Raw genomic sequence first — 20,243 nt, forward strand, 5'->3', positions numbered from 1 at the left:
AGAACAGAATTGGAGTTAGGAAGGCCATTGTACCGTAAGCATCCTTGGCGTTTTCAACTTCTTGTGGGTTTGATTTGACATAACGATGATTAAAAGTGCTACCATTATGCATGTCCCCTTTGTGATCATCTTTCAAATGGGCAACCAAAAAAGGAATATCACCAATGACCGCTGCATTCTGAACCAGCATAAGGACAGTTATAGGGTCTACATGCGCATTGAGATTCATGTTTCAACTTGCAGTAGTATGGATATATCCCCATGCACCCAAAAGGCTGGTATTTACAAGGAAGTTCCAAAGATGCAGCCACCTTCTCCAATGCCAAGCATCTAATATTGCCAAGCTCATGTCTACAGGTAGGACACCGGTTGTGGACCCTGGGTTTGCAACCCGAGCACAAAGTATGGCCATTTGAACACTGCAACAAAGTAAAACCAAAGTGAAGGCCTTAGTAAACTTGCCAGATAAAAATTCTGTTGTTGTATATAGACATTGCCGCCAGTTTTCAAAAAAATAGCAGAACTACCATGTATACAAAAGAAACAAGCTCCATCTCTTCTAGTTTAGGCAACTCAAGAAGTTTATAGAGACATCAGCAAACCAATAATTCACAAAGCCCAATAAGGGGAAAAAAATGAATATGACAAAATTTGAGATCAAGAAATGATGACTCCTTATCATGATTAAATTATTCAACATCCAGCATTCCGGCTAACAGCTGTCATGTTCTATAAAAAAAATTGGAAATATTTTATTTTAAATGAAATAGCACCTTCGAAAAGCATCAGATACCACTTTTCAAATGAAAATCACCCCCAGTCTGTTCATCCTTTCATGGGCAATCCCCTTTCAGAAATAATTTTATCCAGTTAATACTGCAGTCCCAACACAAAGGATTTCTGATTCAGAAAAGCACTTCTATCTATTCAACTAAGAACAGATACTCCTACACTCATGTCTTGCTCATGATTATAAAATGCCCCAGAAACCTTGTAGAACTACAGAATAGGTACTCTTACACTCATGTTAGGCTATGCATTCCCTTTTAATCCCATTTTTTCTTGTCCCAATTTTGTTCTTCTGATAAGCATGTATGTAATTCGCTCAGACCAATACTCCAAATTGTAAGCACATACTATCTATAGAATTCAAGATAACAACGACGAACAATTTTTTTTATCATGGATCAAATTCACACACCCACCCACCCCTAACTAAACTTTCGCAAAGGGAAGAATGGACCCCACACACACACTCCCCCTATACCACTTGGGGGTTTGACACCACAAACTTCCCCTTTGAGGGGAGGGAATGTGGGGTGCCATTTGTGCTAGAAGGTCAAGGCAACAATGAACAATCAATTATATAAACAACCTGGTGGATTGGAGGGTACATTGCATTCAAGCACACAGGACACTCTAGAAGTTCACGAACACTGCTTGTAACAGCTACATTAGATTTTAGTGCAGTTGGTGCAGGATCATTCACTAGCTCGCTGATATCCATTGGCTCTTCATTTGAAGGAGGATCAACATCAGATTTGCTCCGTATATCATCAAAGAATGGATTACTAGAAGCCATGCTCATACAAGCAAACCACCCGCCCTGTAGGGGGGAAAACCAGCAGTTTGCTTCAATACCTATAAATAATAAAATTTGTAAACATGGAAAAATTTAATAAGTATCACATGCTGAGATCCAGGTAAGTAAGACCTAGGAATACAGAATTAGTGGTTCAACCAAAAACCAAATAACCTTCATCTTCATTGAGATTAAAATCATCACACAATCTGGGTTCACAATCACTCACAAGTGGTACAACATTCATCACAATGCACAAACCAGTAGCATAATCTGTCAACTTGTTTGTTCAGCCAAACAAAACTATTTTCACAAGAAAACCTGAACCATCAATAATCCTAAGGCAATTCCAAAATTGGGTGGATCAAGGATGCATCATTATTCACCAGTTAGGGTGGTTTATGATTATGACCATTAGATTTAGTTATGAAACACATTTAACCAACTCTTCCTATATAATAACTTTCTTACATTGTTCAGCAATCTTCTTTCCTTCTATTAGCCATTCAAATGTTCTCCACAATTTTGAATTGCTATAACCAAATCCTCAGGAATTTTGGCAGAGTATGATAATATCTCCTTCCAGGGAAGGGGGATCAAGCAAACAGCACCAATTCAAAGTACATTCATGCAACAGAAAGTCAAGAATTAAATTTTATAACTTCCAATACGTATTTTCCAACAGCAGTGATAATGAAGTTAAATCACACACAAGCACGTCAAAAAGGAGTTATCCAACAATCATCAAAAACTTAAGTCCCAAGCCAAGTCTCAATTTTAAATCCCTAGCATACATGTTTCAGCACATAGTAGGTATATTAAATTAGATTTAAATACAGGGTTCATATGCTCTCATATATACAAGAGCACGCGGGGTGTGTGTGTGTTGTGTCCTTGCACATTTCATTTTGCCATGCCACTGTCTTCTCAGTCAGTAATAAAGCTGCTGGCCTCTCAACCATCATTATGCCTCCATATTGACTAGAAAAGTAATAAAAGAGATCATAAAAGCAGGTCTACAACTCCAAATGAAGAAAGCAACAAAATAGAGCAGAAATAAGTAATTTTACAATCTATAATTATAATGCATTCAATACAAAAAAAGTAAATACTTGTGCCAATCACAAGAAAGATGCTGCACAAAGGGGTATAAATGATAAAAAATCCTCAGTTGCTTAGCAAATTTCAAACTGTAGTCTAAACAAGCTAAAGCTAAGGAATCAAAACTACAAAGTCATGATATTCTGACAAAGGAGTGGTGGACGAAACAACCAGCAATCATCGATATAATGACGGCAACGGGGAAAAAAATCACTTTAAATCATTGCAGCAAGTCAAATAACCAACCCAGTGGCAATCCATGAGAAACCACACACACACTCAGAGACAACTAAGGCCACACAATCATTCCAAAAGCCATGAACACGACCTATTCCATCATACAGATTATGAACATTGACCGAATCTCGCACCACCAGACATTCAATTTACCGAGCAACAACAAAAAAAAATCTAAGCGATGAAGCAGATTAAACAGCTTCAGAAGACCAAACTGTTGTATCCAATCACATGACAGACTTAAACCCTAACCTTAAACAAAAAATGCACAGTAATTCCGACCAAACCAAACAACAGATCTACGAAATAGAAAGTCAAAACCGGAGGTAGAGAAATAAAATTAAAAAAAAAGAAACAAGGAAACCCGTAATCACCGGAAATCAGAGAGAGTCTCATCAAGCACCAAAGGAACGAAAACAAGAAAAACAGAAGCGAGCCAGGAATATAATACAGGGAAGCAGGAACAGAAGAGACAACTACCTAAAATGATGAGTTGATCAACAGGCCATTGCTGATAGAATATGAAACGAAACGCAGGAGATTGGGTGAAGAAGAGAGACAAGGAAAGCGATTAGGAGGGAAGTTGGTAGAACACCCCGTGGGCTTCGTATGAGGACACAGTAATAATTAATAAGAGCAGGCACGAGTGCGCGCTCCGAGTGGGAGACTTCAAATTAAAGAGAACGAAGAGAGAGAGAGGAGCGTATGAAAGAGGAGAAGGAGAGAGGCATTTCTCGGGAAAATAAAAGACGAAAAAGTTTGGTTGCACTCTTCTTGCGTTCAAACTTCAAAAATCATCATCAACTAGCATAATGTTCAAACTTCAAAAATCAGATCAATTAAAGCCACCGATTTAACATTTCTCAGGAATAGCTAATAAAGTTAGCTTGAATAACTTGTTTTAAAGTCTGGCCGGTTAGGAGAAAAAATTAATCAAAATAAAATGCCTTTTTTTTTGAGGCTCGACCTAGGTAATATGAACCAAATGAGCTAATTCTAATAAATTAAGGTTAATTTGTTTAACTGATATTATTTATTAAGAATTGAAAAATAAAAATTGGAGGGAATTTTTCGTGCTACAACCCCATAAAACAAGCATAATTAAAGTGAACCATGATGAAATTAACTAATCTCATACATTTATTATTTGAATATTTTTCAAATGTATAGAATATTTTGAACTTACTCCATCATTTAGATGTAATTTTGAAAAAAAATATCATACAAAAAATAATAAATGAGTCGCCCACCCATCATGAGGATTGGATTTAGTTGAAATTTTTCTATTTATATGAAAATGGATTAAACACAATTCAACTCATATTTTTCTCAATTCATATATGAGTTAATTCATATAATATAGATTTGTCCTATTCCCTACTCTAGTGAGAAGGTTGGGGCAATTACATATTATCTATCACTAAGAATCTCTCGTCAAAGATGAAATTTGATCTCATGATCTTAAAAATCATGGGCCAATTCCTTAACATTAACCTTTTCTTGTTTCACCGATTCACATTTTAATAGTATATATTATTAACAATATTTTACAAGAAAGTTAAAGCATTTTAGAAAATAGAAAATTAATTTCACTAAAAATGAAGTTTAAAAAATTATATATATATATATATATATAATGTGAATAATGCTAGGAACTAAAAATATAATTTTAAAAATATAATAAAAAATTTATAATTTAAAAATAAAAAATAATTATGAGATTGAAAATGTCTATAATCTATAGTGTATTATTAATGTTGTTAAGAGTTATTCCTCCAATTAAAAAATATAAGACATTTTTAAGAAGTTGAATACTAAAAAATATAATACATTTTTAGTCTTTTAAAATGTATTCATTGTCTTTTATTTCAAAAATGTCCCTATTAATAATGATTTTATATTTATTGTAGGGTATTTAATAGGGATAAATATAAAAAGATAGAGTTAATTTAAAAGTAGATAACTACTTTATTGGAGGTGAAAGCATTTTTAAATGGATGAAATAATATTAAAAGAAATATGAGTGTCTCATGATTTCTAAAAAAATATTTTTGAATAAAGTAATAAATGATTTATTAACATAGAGTACACATAAGTAATAAAAATATAATGTAAAAATTCATAAATATTTTATAATTTAAAAAAAGTATGATATTTAAATATATACTATAAAATTATTAATATTGATCAATATTAATAACATTATCAATATCAATGCCAATACTAATATCATTAAATAAACTTTGACATAAAAATTTAAAAAAGTTGAAAAAATTAAAAGTTTTCAATTAAACTATAATATTTATAAAATTCAATGAAAATAAAACATTTAGTATAGGTTAATCACTCGTATTTAATTTATGAAATGTCGCGTTATCGATGAACATTAAAAATTAATATATGAAATTTTTGTTAGTATGTAGAAGAAAACGACAACAGCATTAGTTATTGGACCCACTCCTAAATATTTTTCAATGGCAAAAGAAAATATGTTGCTGTAGACATTGGTGTAGAGTTTGACTTTAATCTCCCCATGTGATTTAAATTTGAAACTCATTCATTTCAAATGTCATGGAGAGAAATAAAGTACTGTCAGATCACCCAAAAAAAAAAAAATAAGCGCAATAAATAGCGTTATCTTTTGAATAATATTCAAATAAAGAGAGAGATAATTTTTTTTTAAAAAAAAAAAGTGCAAGCCACGTTATCAAAAGGCCAGTAGAACGAGCCCACACTATTCCTTGACTTGAATTCTAGTAAAGGTTTCTATATTTTTAGTTTTTGGCTAAAGTATATTTCAAATTTTTTAATTTTATGTAAGATTTTAATTTAATTTTTTAATTTTATAAAGTATTTTTTATTTTTTAATTTTAACATTTTCAGTTTAAATGATTATTTTTATATATCAATCATTATTATTTTAAAAAAATTAAACTTAATATGTCAAAATTTGAGAATGTTTTGTCAATATTTAAAAGTTTATTATGAAAATTTGTTGAGATAAAACTAATATGATTAAAATATACTTTTAATCCTTTAACTTTATATAAGGTTTTAATTTAATTTTTTAATTTTATAAGGTATCTTTTTAGTCTTTTAGTCCTAACATTTTTAGTTTCAAATGATTATTTTTTGTATCAATTATTATTATTTTAAAAAAATTAAACGCAATATGTTATCATTTAAGAATATTTTATTAATATTTAAAAGTTTAATGTAAAAATTTGTTGGGATAAAACTAATAATTTTAAAATTAAAGGACTAAAAAAATACTTTAAAAAGTTAAAGGATTAAAATGAAATGTTATGTAAAATTAAAGGATTAAATGAATACTTTAACCTTTAATTTTTTTTTACTATAATTTTTGCTATGATTTTAGTTGTACACACTGGATGAAGTAATTTCAATTTAAATTAAGGTTTTTATATTTATTTTTTAGAAAATATAATTAAGAAAAATATGTTTTATCAACAAATATTCATAACACATAAAATATAAAATACACATCAAGTCGACAAGTCATACTTATAAGTTGTAAATACTGTACGTTATCATTCTCAGACTTTATACAAAAAAAAATGTATCTAATTATTACATTACAAATAAATAATTTAAAATCTGTGAAATGTAAATTATTAACACATCACATTATCAATATAACATATAAAATTGATACTAATAAATTGGTAAAGACATCAAATTTAATTAAATGATAAATAATACGAGTGAAATTGGGAGCGTCTCTATGTACTTGAAAATCCATTTCTTTTTCTCATAAAACAAATCTATTTCAATTTTTTTATTTATAAGTATTCTTCTATTAGAAGAATTCATTCTAATTTTGAATATAAAACATTTTCTTTTTTAATAAATGAATATATGAAATTATTAAGAAACAGGATGATGTGGGCCTGGAGGAAACAGAGGTTGGGGACGTGGGGGTGACATTTAAGTGGAGTCACGAGTTTCCCTTCTCCTATGGTTTTAATATTTAATTTTTTATTTATAGAGTGATTTTGTTTTTATTATAAATATAGAGTGATTTTTGCTGTTCTTGAGTGGATTTTAATTTGTTGCCACGGTTTATTTTTCTTCAACATTGACAATTTTTTCTTAAAAAAATGTATGACACATGAAAAGAATATAATAAGATAATTACTGCTTTCAAATCGTAATGCGTAGATAATTTTTACTCTGTGGCAAAAAAAAGAAAGATAATTTTTATTTTACATTTTTCTAGAAAACACAATATACTTTCTAATCCTTATTATAATGCACACTTTAAAAAGAATAGGTGGTTTTTATTACAAAAGATATTAATTACATTTTTTTTAAAATTATCTCCATCTAAAGTTTGCAATATGTTTTCTTTCCAACTTATATACTAAAATTTGATATAATTTTCATTGTAACTCTTCTTATTGTAACTAATAGTTTTAGATATAGGTAAATTTAGATTATTTTTTATTTTTAAATAGATATAATGGCTCAATTGCATTATTAATTTTAATGATTTGATTACAAATATTTTATAGTAAAAATTGAATAATAGAATTAAAAATTAAACCATCCGAAATTCCGAGGAGCCGTGGGCCCTTACTAGATTCTCAATTATTAGGAGAAACCACTTTCTTATTTAGCCTAAGAGGAAAAAAAACACTAAAAATCCAGGGCAAACATACGTTAAGGAACACCTTTCGAAGTTATAAGATGATAAATTGTGGCAAGAAAATACCTTAATGGCTTAATCCTTCATTTGGATTTAAAAAAATAAAGAAAAAAGAAAATAAGAAATGAAACTCTTAAAAATAATAAAAAAATTACTATTTTTCAAAAAAATCTCTCTTTCTAATTTTTAATCTCTTTATTTTATTTTTACATTTTTCTTCAGTCTAAATCAAGCCTAAGCTTCATTTATTTGTCAACAAATAACCTGTGCCCATTTAATTCACATAATGTATATAACAAAATTTACAAAATACAAAATAAATAATGTAAAAAAAATTAAAAAAAAAAAGCTCCACCCCTCCCATTCATTTTTTCTCTTCCTAATGCTCTCCAGATCTTCCATCCCCTTTCAATTTTCATTTGTTGGTTTGGCTTCTCTTCTCTTCATGTTATTAACTCTCTTTTATTTTTTAGATGGAGCGATTAATCCTCTTATCAAAAGAGAAAAATTTGACAACAAAACTTCTTCCATTTCGTCTTCTCATATGTTGAAAATTACTAAACAAAATTTTTATAAATACAAAAGCATAGAGAAAAAAAATCAAAATATACAAAATTTATTTTTTTAAAAAAATTAAACTATAATAGCAGTTAAAAAAAACTATAAAAACCATCGTGATATTACAAAATCACCCGTTCTTCTTGTTTTGTACTTTTCAAAATTTCAATTTGGTAGAGATTTGTAATCACTACAAATTTTAAAATTCTATCACTGATGCTAGTAAAGGTGCAATACTTGCCAAAACATTAGCAGCAAAACTTGGTAGCAGCAAGATACCACCAACTATTAATAGTAGCAAGTTTGAGTTTGACCAAATACATGGTGTTTTTTTGCAATTGCCACTAAGGGCCCATTTGGTATGATAAAAAATGAAAGGAATGGATATAGAAATGAAATTGGAAAAATGTTTTTTGATATAATAGAATTGGAAAATTTTTTCAATTCCAATTCTACCAAAATATGTGGAATGGCTTCCATGTTAGGTTTAGGATTCAAATATTTCAAATTTCATGTTGCACATTCCATTTTTGCCCCTCCCACTTTCATTCAATCACAATGCCTGTTAACCTTTGTGTAAATTCTCATTGTCCTTCTCACCCACAAATGGGCTTCTCATCCCCATCACTAGTAATTCACACTCTAGATTTATCATTACCTCATTGTATTCATCACCACCACCAATAGCAATGACACTGTCAATAAAGAAGCCACAAACGTTGTTCTCTCCCTCCCTCCCTCTTTCTTGATGGGTTTGATATGATGGTTTAAGGTTCAACCCTTCACTAACAATGCTCAATCTTAAGAACAAGCAACAATGAGGTCTGGGGGCGACTTCAAAGGGAGAGATAATTTCTTCAATTATTTCTTCTTCTTATGATGGCAACCACACAAAAATTCAATAGTCATTGTAAATGTACAAGTTGTGAATGTAGTTAATGGTAAATCAAGATGATCACATAGAGAATCAAGTCAAATGGTAAATAGGCATTAAATTTTTAAATTTTATTTTTAAGTTAAGCAAGCAACTTGTAGTGATAAATGATTCAATTTAGAAATAAAAATGTAAACTAGGCAACAAAGATTTTTAGGCTCTCTAAACTCAAGAAGACAATATGAAAAGTACCCTAAAGTTTTAATCTCTCATTTGTTCCATTGCACTCAACTTACCAATAAATTGATTTTTAATTTTATTTTTAAGGGTTGGAATACTTGAATTAATCTTAAATATTGACCTTTTGATTACCCAAAATCCTACTTGTTCTAACTTAATAATTCTTTGCTAAAATTAAATTAAGAGCATTAAGTTCAAATATCTTCTAACCACTTAGATATTTTAGGTACATTATTATCCTAAAGACAAATTAGTGATAGTTAATCATAATCATTCAATTCCAAGAGTCTAAATAAAAATTTCTTTCTCAAGTTCAATCTATTTTTTCAAATTATCATTTAATGGTGGCCAATTATCAAGCACTAACACAAAGCAAAACTAGAATTAAAATATAAAACATCCATTAATAATCACAAAGTAATTGGTAAATTAATATACAACAAGAACAAATGAGTTCAAAGGCATTTCAGAGCATCAAAGTTTAGATTCATACAGCTAAATAAAACATCAAAATGGCATAACAGTGGCTTAAATTCGGACACATAAGAGAAAGAAGAGAAAAAGTGATGAAAAACTCAATGAAGACATGAATGATAAGTCCTCTTCCTCCTAAGTTCCAAAATTATTCCAAACTCTCCAAAATCATCTCAAGAACTTTAGAGAATGTTCAAAACAAAATCTGGTTCGAAAAACCTTTCCCTCTTTGATCTGACTGAAAAATGAAGTTGTACGTTTTGACAGTAAAAATTGCCATGGCAACTACCATAGTGGGTTCCTATTTTGGTGTTTGCATGAGAGCTATATTGTAGGAATTTGTTATGGCAACTGAGTAATATGTCGTGGCGTCTTTTTTCTTGTAATTTTTCTTTACTTTTGACATCCTTTCATGCTCATTAAATGCAATCTCGAGGTGATATAAAATAATGCAAACAAAATAAGTAACTAAAAACGCACAAAAAGATAAAAAAAATTAAAAACCACAATTTATATATAACGACATTAAATAATAAACCAAATTATTAAATAAAAGACCCAAACTAAGAAGAAGAAATAAAATACCTCTTTAAATCTATCCAAAAATAACATTTAAAATATCAAAATATAAAGAGTTATTAAAGAGTCTAGTTCCTTATAACATAACTAATTAAGTTTGAATTCTCATTAAGAGGGGTGCCTACATTTAGCACCTGATCATTGTCTTATATTTAAAATTAAAAATATGTACTTCACTTAAAAATTAAAATTTTTGGTTCATACTAAAATTAAAATCTAAGAAATTACACATTTAATAATTACACATTTAAAGACAATTTTAATAAATGGCATCTTCCATCAAATCACTTTTTAGAAGAAAAAAAATTTCCAAACAAAAATCACAAATGATAATCACTTAGAATTAAAATTACTTTTTTAATAGAAACAGAAATCATATATTAAAAATGTAACATTTTAAATTTTTGAACTTATTTTTTCACAAACTAATAAGTTATTAAACCAAATTATTAATATTTAACACTTGCCATGGTACAAAAAGAACTACCATACCCTAGTAATTAAAGAATAAAATCCCTTTTTCAAATCCTACAATAGTAAAAATGGAGATGTAAATAAATCATTTGACAAATAACCTACCATGGTAAAAAAAATTTAACATAATAAATAAAATCTATCATGATAATTAAAATAATAGTTAAAGTAAATTATACCTATGGGAAAAACAAGGTGAGATCATTTGCATCTAGGGATCCCATAGAAGCTGTCAATGTTTAAAATCAATTAATGGTTTTTAAATCAAAATTTAGCATAGAAGCATGATTTGTAAGGTGGCAAAATCTCAAAAAATTTTCTAAGCACAAATTTTTGACATAGCAATGTGACCTAAGTGTACATCCCAAAAAATATAAAATAAATCCTAATTAAGTCAAGACACTTTCCAAACATTAAGTTATTTAATAATACTTAAGCTGGGTATGAACAGTTAACACTTGGTATCAACCAAGAATGATTCTATGATCTACACTTGTTCACAACATGATCACATCCATACAACCTTACTAATTACTCAAAAATCCCAAACAAGCTCAATTATATTACTAGTATCTTAAAAAAGTAGTTAGGACCATGAGGGACAAACAGAATCCTCATGGTCAAGCATATAAGTCAAATCTAAGGTTATAAGGGATATACAAAATTCTCATGGCATAATATTCAAACCAAGTCAAGAGCCAAGAGGGAAAGACAAAGTCCTCTTGACTATATAGATGTAGCTAATCAAAATTAGAGTCTACATGCTCTACAAAATATTAATAATCCTAAGTTGGCAAATTATGCATTGAATAATCAAAATAAAGAGGCTACACTAGGAAATGGTGTCTCATACACCAAGCTATGGCTTAGGTGTTTCCCTAACTAAACTCACTTCTGTAAAAATATTAATCATAAGGACTGAGATTTAAAAGTCCTAATAACTAAAATCAATATGTAATGATGCATACAAATGCAACTAATCATGCGATTGCTAATTGGGTATATAAAACATTTATCCAAACAAACTTTACAAACAAACTAAACAATTATTTTGATGCATGACTACACCTTATATCCCTTTTTATGCCTTTCTCGATAGCCAAATCACCTGGCCAAAGGTGAGTTGGACCACATTACAAGCCACTCATTAGTCTAATGAAGGCTTGCCACGTGGTAAAGATTATTCAAATAAAAATTCCTAATAATATAATATTTTAGAAGGCCTCGACAAGTCATGCATAATTAAAACAATGAAATAAAAACATAACCAAATAGCTTTCATGCTTTCAAATAATAATATCTCAACATAATACACAAAGCATAATTTTAATCCACTTAGCAATAATTCCAAATAATTATGTAGAAACAATATTTCCAAACACTATAATTTTTTCAAAACAATTAGATAACACATAACTAATTACATACTCGTGCACACCATCATACATTAATAATGGTTACCTTGTATTTTGGACAACAAATTTTCCTTCACAATACCACTTTCTAGAATCTTTTGATCAATACAATCTACACAACTATATAATAATATATAGTATTAATTTCATAAGTAACAATAATACTCTACTCCAATTATAGAGTTAGAAAGTCTAGACCTAACCCACACCTAATACAAAATCAAGATTAGTATCCATTTTAACCCTTTTAAAAATTATTTCTAACATCCTCTTACTCTCATAAGATCTAATTACACCTAAGATTAATATTTATCTTATAGAGGGATAAAATTGATAACTCATGAGCATGCAAGAGAGAGATATTCTGGCATCGTTGTTGGAAGACTATGATGCGTTTGAAGAAGAAAGTTCACACAGGTAAAGGTACTTTTTCAAACGATCAAGCTCTTGTGCCCAAGGAGGAGCCTTGGATGCAGGACGAAGAAGACGGTAGAATGAATGTGGATGAAGTAGGGAAGGATGAGGAGACAGAGAAGAGTACTGACCCCCTAAAGCATGAAAGTCATATAAAAAAGCATGTAAGAATGAGAAGGAAGAGGTGGAAGAAGAGGAGGATTGGTAGAGTAATGATAAGTGGAAGTCGAATCTCTATTAAGATGACCCCACATGGTTTTAATATGATAATATCTCTTATAGAGAAGGCTCTTACAGTGTAATTGTTAGGTCAGATGGTTTGGTCAGAGTACATGGAAATGAAGTTACCATAGATATAAGGGAGAATAGGTGTGGAGGTGATCGATGTGGGATCAAGTTTCTTCATAATGCAATTTAAGAATACCAAGGACTATGAATTAGCATTGACTGGTAGACCATAACTGTTATTTAACCATTATATTGATGTTCAACCATGGAAAGAGGACTTTGAACCGGATGAAGAGAGGATTTTAAAGATCATGACCTAGATTCGTATGTCCAAACTCCCTTTAGATTACTATAATAAAGATATTTTATATGTTCTTGGTTATCAGGCCGAGTTCTAAAAATTGATATGACAACCATATGAAGGAAGAAGGGAAGGTTTGCTCATATATATGTTGAACTAGACCTAAATACAGCATTGAGACCAATCATATTTTTCAATGGAAAAGAGAAGAAGATCCAATACGAGGGCATTCATCTGATTTGTTTTAGATGTGGCAAGTATGGTCATGACTCTAACCACTACCCAGAAAAATTACAGAAGATTGTAGGTGGAAGGAGCATGAATGAAGAGAGGGTACAGTTTGATATAGAAGTTAAGGATGATGAATTTAAACCAGCTTGTGATAAGCTCGAAGAGGTCAAGGAGGTTGATGAGGAGAAGGCGGTTGATTCATAAGTCCAGTATGATGCTTAGATGTTGGTTTAAAGGTACAAGCATTTCCTGCATAGCGGACAGATGGAGGGGCAATCATTAAAATTTAACCAAGAAATCAAGGGTGAAAAATCAATTTGGGTGAAAAAATCTTGCCATTCAGTTTTAGAGAGTAAGCAAGCAGATTTAGAGGGTGATATTTCGAAGAAAGTGGAGGCAAGAATTCTAGTTAGAGATGTTTGATGTTTTAAATAGAATGAATAAGGTGGTAGGGTTGAATAATAGAAGTGGATTATCTAATGGGCCTCCTAACAAAAAGCAAAATAGGCTAAAACAAGGAAAGAATAAGCAAGTTGGGCAGAGTCAAGGAGATAGCTTGGGACGTGAGCGGAATCTACTTAATGGACCATAAAATAAAAAAGCTAATTTAATAGGGATAGAGATTTTGAATAGGGCTAAAATTAGATTGAGCTTAGATAAACGGGTTTCAAACATAGTGCAACAAGTTAGTGGGAAGGATTATGGGCTTAAGGAGAAGATTATAGATGAGTTTATAAACTCAATTTTAGAAAAAGTTCATAGAAGAAAGTGAGATCAAAGTGGAGAAGGATGTTATGAATTTAAATGATGACCCATTGGGTCCAAGTATGAGTTCATCTAATATGGAACAAGTAGGTATGATTAAGGCTTGTCTTGATGATTTCTGCTATATTTCTAGCGAAAAGGTCAATAGTGCAAAATCAAGAAATTTCTTTTCTCAGAATATTAAGAGCTTCCAAGTGAGAGAGATTAGTGAATTTTTAGAATTTACTTCTACCTCTGGTCTTGGAAAGTATTTGGATATATCGTTACATCACAAGCGAATATCTAAGGATACATTCCAATATGTTATTAATAAGATAGATAGTAGGTTATCACCATAAAAAGCCAATACATTGTCACTAACTGCTAAACATACTATTATATCATTTGATATGGCTGGCATTTCTAGTTATACAATGAAGTCAACTCCTTTGCCTATCTATATGTGTAATGAGAATGATAGAAAAATGCCATCACTTTATATGGGGAGAGTCAACCTCAAACAGGAAGATGCATTTAGTGGCATGGGAAGATATTTGTCAATGCAAAGAGGAGGGTGGGTTTAGTCTAAAGAGGGCTTATCATCAAAATAAGGCATTTATGATAAAGCTTGAATAAGGTTTGATTAATAGGAGGGTTACTTTATAGGTGAAATTCATGAGAGAGAAGTATAGATGTGGTGATAATTTATTACCTAAAGTTGAGAAAAGAAGAGGTGGATCAAGTGCATGGTACAGGATCTGTAATGCTTGGGAGGAAACCATGAAAGGAATTACTTGGCAAGTTGGACATGGTAATCAAATTAAATTTGGAAGGATTGCTAGCTTTCATGCCATGAACCATTCTTAACTTACATAGTGAAACATGTTCCTAAAGCTTTATGGGAGGATACAGTGGATAAGTATATGACTTCGATAGGTGGTTGAAATATAAGCAAGTTTGTTGAATATCTACCTAGTTCTATTTTAAATGAGATATATCGCATGTCCTATAGTGACATGGATGACCTACCAAGATGGAGACGGTCTAATTGTAGGGATTTTACGACTAAGTTTGCCTATAGAAAGCTTTATACTAACAGGGGTTCATCTTGTCAACATTTACAAAGTAAAGTTTGGAAGGCCTCTATCCCTTAAAGAAATAAAACTTTTCTTTGGCTTTGTCTAAGAGGTCGACTCATGACTAATTTTTTTATAAGCTATGAGGGGACTTCAAACAAGTGATATTTATGGTATTTGTAACAATAGTAGAGAGGACATCTTACATGTTCTACATGATTGGTCCTTTATGTCTGATTGCTGGGAAAGATTAATGCCATTGGAGTTAAAAATAGCATTTTTATGCCACAGTAATTATGCTAAATGGATTGACTAGAACATCTTTAATGGTTCCATGTTGAGAGGTGTTCGATGGAATGTTTGGTTTGCAACTACATGTAGACAATCATGGGTGTGCAGAAACAACAAAATATTTCAAGAGAAGGAGATTGCTGTACATACCATTCTTGCTCAGGTACAAGTGATAGTAAGATGGTAGAACTTGAAACTGATGATGGATCATATGAGGAGTGCAGATGATAGCTGGCATGCTCTTAATGTGGGAATAATTGAATTTTATACTGATAGAGCTTGCTTGGATGATAGAAACAGGGTAGGATGTGGAGAAGTTGCCCCAGACCATATGGGGAAGGCTCTTAGGGGCTTTTTTTATCATATTGGCAATGGTAGTAATTTGTGTGCAGAGTTTTAAGGTATTTTATAAACTCTTAATAGAGCTTGGGACTCTAACTAGAAGAACATAGAAGCGAAGATTGATTATCTTGAAGCAATTAAAGTTTTGTGATGTGATGAAATTTCTCAGCACCTTGGTCATAATATCATTATTGAAATTCATCACATGTTGTCTTGGAGTTGGAGAGTGAATATAAAGTGGTGTAGTCAGGAAGCTAACGTTGTTGCGGACAAGTTAGTAAAGGAAGCTTTAATTAGACACAAAGGGGTTGTAACTTTTTCAAACCCTCCTGATTGGGTTTTTAATTTATTATTAGCTGCTGTAAGGGTGTAATACCTTATGCTGTTCATTCATTGAAAAAAATTACACCTCAAATCAATCCAACTTCAATATTTCATCATCACATTGCCTTAAAATTAGTCCCAAAAATACCTCAAAAATAAAAAATTTTCCTCAAGCATCATATCATCATTCTAACACCTTAGAAACACTTATCCATACTTAAATAAATATCTAAACATAAGAAATAAACCCTACAAGTTCAAATTCAAACAAAACATCATCATCTAAGTTTGGAGTTTAACTAAAAATCCTCAAATTTGAATTCCAATCATAAAAGGATGTTTTATAGCATTTAGTATACTCTCAACAACCTCAACAACCATAATAAATCATCTTAAATTTGGATTAAATATCCTATAGAAAATCCTAACTCAGAAATATTCCTCAAACTCAAAGAAAATTATATAGAATGATAGCTTAAAGGACTAAGAACTTATTCCAAGTGGTTGCTCTACTTGAAAACACCTCTAACCTATTAGATTTTCGTGCCCTAGCAGTGCCTCACCATAGCTCCCTCTAATTTCTCTCCTCTCTCATGCATTTCTGTCTGAAAACAAAACCATGAATGCCTTTAAAAAGGCTTGTCCACACGTGGTCAAGACAAGTGTAAACTTATCTACACATGGACACCATTTTAATAAAATGAATGCATTTTGGGTCTCTATCTATTCGTAGTTGTGTGTCTTATGAGCACATTTGCACGTGATCAACTGTAACATCCTGATTTTTATATAATAAAGAAATTATAAAATTTAGGTTTTGAGGAAAAAAATGATAATAATAGGAATTTATATTATTTGAGGTTATTTAGAAATAATATTATAGTTAGGTATTTAATTATGCATTTAAAAATTTAAATTTAAAACCACATAAGCAATATTTAGTTAAGATATAATACATAAATAATTTTTTTATGTGTGTGTTAAAAAAAAAGAGAAGGTAGAAGGAAAAAAAAGGGGTGGAAGGTTGTTGTTTCTAAATTCCACATTGGTTAGATGAGTGAGGAGAAGAGGTACCTTCATGTATAAAAAGGAGGGGGTGTGTGCATTAGGAAGCATGAGAGGCTAAGATGTAATTTAGAGAAAATTATAACTTATGGCCCAAAGGTTTGAATAATTAAATTCAGACCTATAGTTTTTTTTTAAAATATAATTTTGGGACCCACAATCTCATTTTTATATTATTTTTCTCTCTTCCTCTCACGTTGCTCGGCATTTTCTCGCAAGGGGGATTATTTTCTTGTTCTTCAGGTTTGTTCTAACTTTCCTGTTTAGATTAGCATTTAAAAATTTATTTAATTACAAAATTGATTTTATAGTTATTTTCTAAATAATATTAGCTTTCTAGTGATATGATTATTTTGTAGGATAGAGTAAATATTCTGATTAGGATTTTTTTTATAGGATAGTTAATCTGATGATATGATGGATTAAAAATATAGGTTAAAACTCTTAGGGATATAATAAATATTATAGAATATTTTTTTGAGGTTGAAACTCATGTTTAAGAATTTTTGAGTTAAAATTTAGATCTATATGGTTGAATTTATGTGGAATCTGAGATGTAGGGATGAACCTCTAATTATTAAATATTTATTTAAGTATGAATAGGTATTTTTGAGGTCATAGAAAGGTGATTTGAGGCTTCAGGATAATTTTAAAATTTTTAATTTATTTTTGGATAAATTTTTAGAATATAGAAGGATGAAATTGTAATACTAGAAGTGATTTGAGGATGAAAAAATAGTTTATTAGGGTACGAGAATTTTAAAAAAGAATTTAAAAAGTTAAATAAGGCATAAATCTTAAATTAGTGTTAATATGGATTATAGATCTAAGACTTTTTAACTCTTTAAATTAGAGCTATTTATTTTAATGTAAAATTAATATATGGTATTGTGAAATAATTATGTAGATTATATTAACAAAGATAGTGGTAAAAAGGAGTTGTGAAGGGAAACTTGTTATTCAAGACATAAGGTAACCATTATTAATGTGTTGTGATGAGTGTGTTTGTGAATGGTTATGTGTTGACTTGTTGTTTGGAAAAATTATGAATTATTGAAAATAAATACTGTTATATACTTGTTTGAAATTATTGCCAAGTGGGTCAAAAATTTATTTTTATTTATCATGATGAGATATTATTGTTCGGATATATTCCTGTTTGGATATTTGAATGATACATGACTTGTCAGGGTATTTTAATGTATGGTGTTAATGGAAATTTCTGTTCGGTTAATTATTACCACGTGGTAAGCCCTCATTGGACCCAATGAGTGGCGTGTCGCTTGGTCCAACTCACATTTGGCCGGGTGATTTGGCGTCCGAGCATGGCGAAAGGAGGATATAAGGTGTAGTCATGCAATTAAATACTTGTTCAATTTATTTAGAAATATTGTTCGATTAAATGTTTTTATGTGCCCACTTAGCAATCGCATGATTAGTTATATCCGCATGCATCATTATATATTAGTTTTTGGTTACTGAGACTTTTAAGTCTTATTTCCCGTGGTTAATATTTTTACAGGAGAGAGTCTGGCCGAGAAAGCACCAGAGACATAACTTTGGTGTATGAGACACCATCTTTTACGTTGCCTCTCATTTTGTATTATGCAATGTATCTTGTACCAACCTAGGACATTTCTTATTTTGACAATATGTAAACTCTAATCCTTTTTATTAAATGCAATTATATGACCAAGAGGATTATGTTTGTCCCTCTTGATTCATGACCTGATTTAAATATCACGCCATGAGGATCCTGTCTGTCCCTCATGGTTCTAATTGCTTTTTTTTTGAGATATTTTAAGACCAGTGGTATATTGTCTTGGATATATCATGGTAGAAATTTTCTACCATGATAAGGGTATGATAAGGGTTCAATGAAAAAAAATAATTTGTTGAATTAATAATTTGTGAAAAATTAATTTATAAATTTGAGGGTGTTACATCAACTACCTGATGGGCCCATTGGGCCCAATAACTTATTTTGGACTCTATTTATTAAAGGTTTTTGGTTGAATTAAACTCATAATTAATTGCCTAAACATGTCATTAACCTAAGCAACCTCAAAAGTATTTTTATTCCTAAATCTCATCTCAAGTAAATTTCAAATCCTAACATTAAATCCTCAAGTTTCCAATTTATTTCTTAAATTAAAAATCTAGATGTTACCAGAAAAAAAACCTCAAAATAGAGTACAAACAAAAAAGAAAAAATAATAATTAAAGACCTCATAAGAACATTAATGACAAATATAAACTCTAAATTATTGAGATCTTAATAACATATCATGGTCCTTATTTGCAAGTAAAAAAATGTAAATAGTCAGTTGAAAAATCAACAAAGTGCACTTTGGATTATTTATAACGTCAATTGAGAATTTATAAGAGTCAATTCTAAATCTCAATTTTTTGTTGTTAATATGCAAATAAATCACTTAGGAAATCAAGAAAATATACTTAAAATTATTTGTAACATTAGTTAAAAATTTATGAAAATTAATTGTGAATCATAAGTCAATCACTTATAATTTTTTTGCTGTCAATATATAGACAAATCACTTGAAGAATCTATAAAATAAACTTGAATTATTTGTAACATTAATTAGAAATTTATAAGAATTAGTTGTGAATCGTAAGCTAATCACTTATAATTTTTTTCTATTACTTAGGAAATTAATAAAAGATACTTGAGAATATTTGGGGCATTAGTTGTGAATTTACAAGTTATGAATATCAAGTTAATCAATAAAAGATAATTTATTACAAGTAAAGACTATGATAAGCTATTGAGATTTCAATAATTCAAAATTTATAAATATCATTAATGTTTTTATGAGATCCCTAATTATCATTTTCCTAATGAAAAACAGCGAGCTAAGGATCTCTTTCATCAAAGATTAACAACAGTACAATTATCCAAAATTTTGAATTTATATTTTAATTAAAATATTAAAAAAATTAATCTTTTAATCCTTTAACTTTTAAGTCACTTGTAACTCAATCCTTCAACTATGATTCGCTGTG

General features: G+C 30.1%; 1 pseudogene; it reads right to left on the reverse strand.

Annotated features, from left to right (window-relative positions):
• LOC129314196 (E3 ubiquitin-protein ligase DIS1-like) overlaps window positions 1-1,590 on the reverse strand; it is a 6,395-nt pseudogene extending 4,805 nt beyond the window's left edge.
• Between the last annotated feature and the right edge of the window lie 18,653 nt (window positions 1,591-20,243).

The sequence above is a fragment of the Prosopis cineraria genome, unplaced genomic scaffold (genome assembly GCF_029017545.1).
Source record: "Prosopis cineraria cultivar Desert tree isolate PC_DT_omini unplaced genomic scaffold, ASM2901754v1 PC6, whole genome shotgun sequence".
In the NCBI taxonomy this organism is placed as follows: Eukaryota; Viridiplantae; Streptophyta; class Magnoliopsida; order Fabales; family Fabaceae; genus Prosopis; species Prosopis cineraria.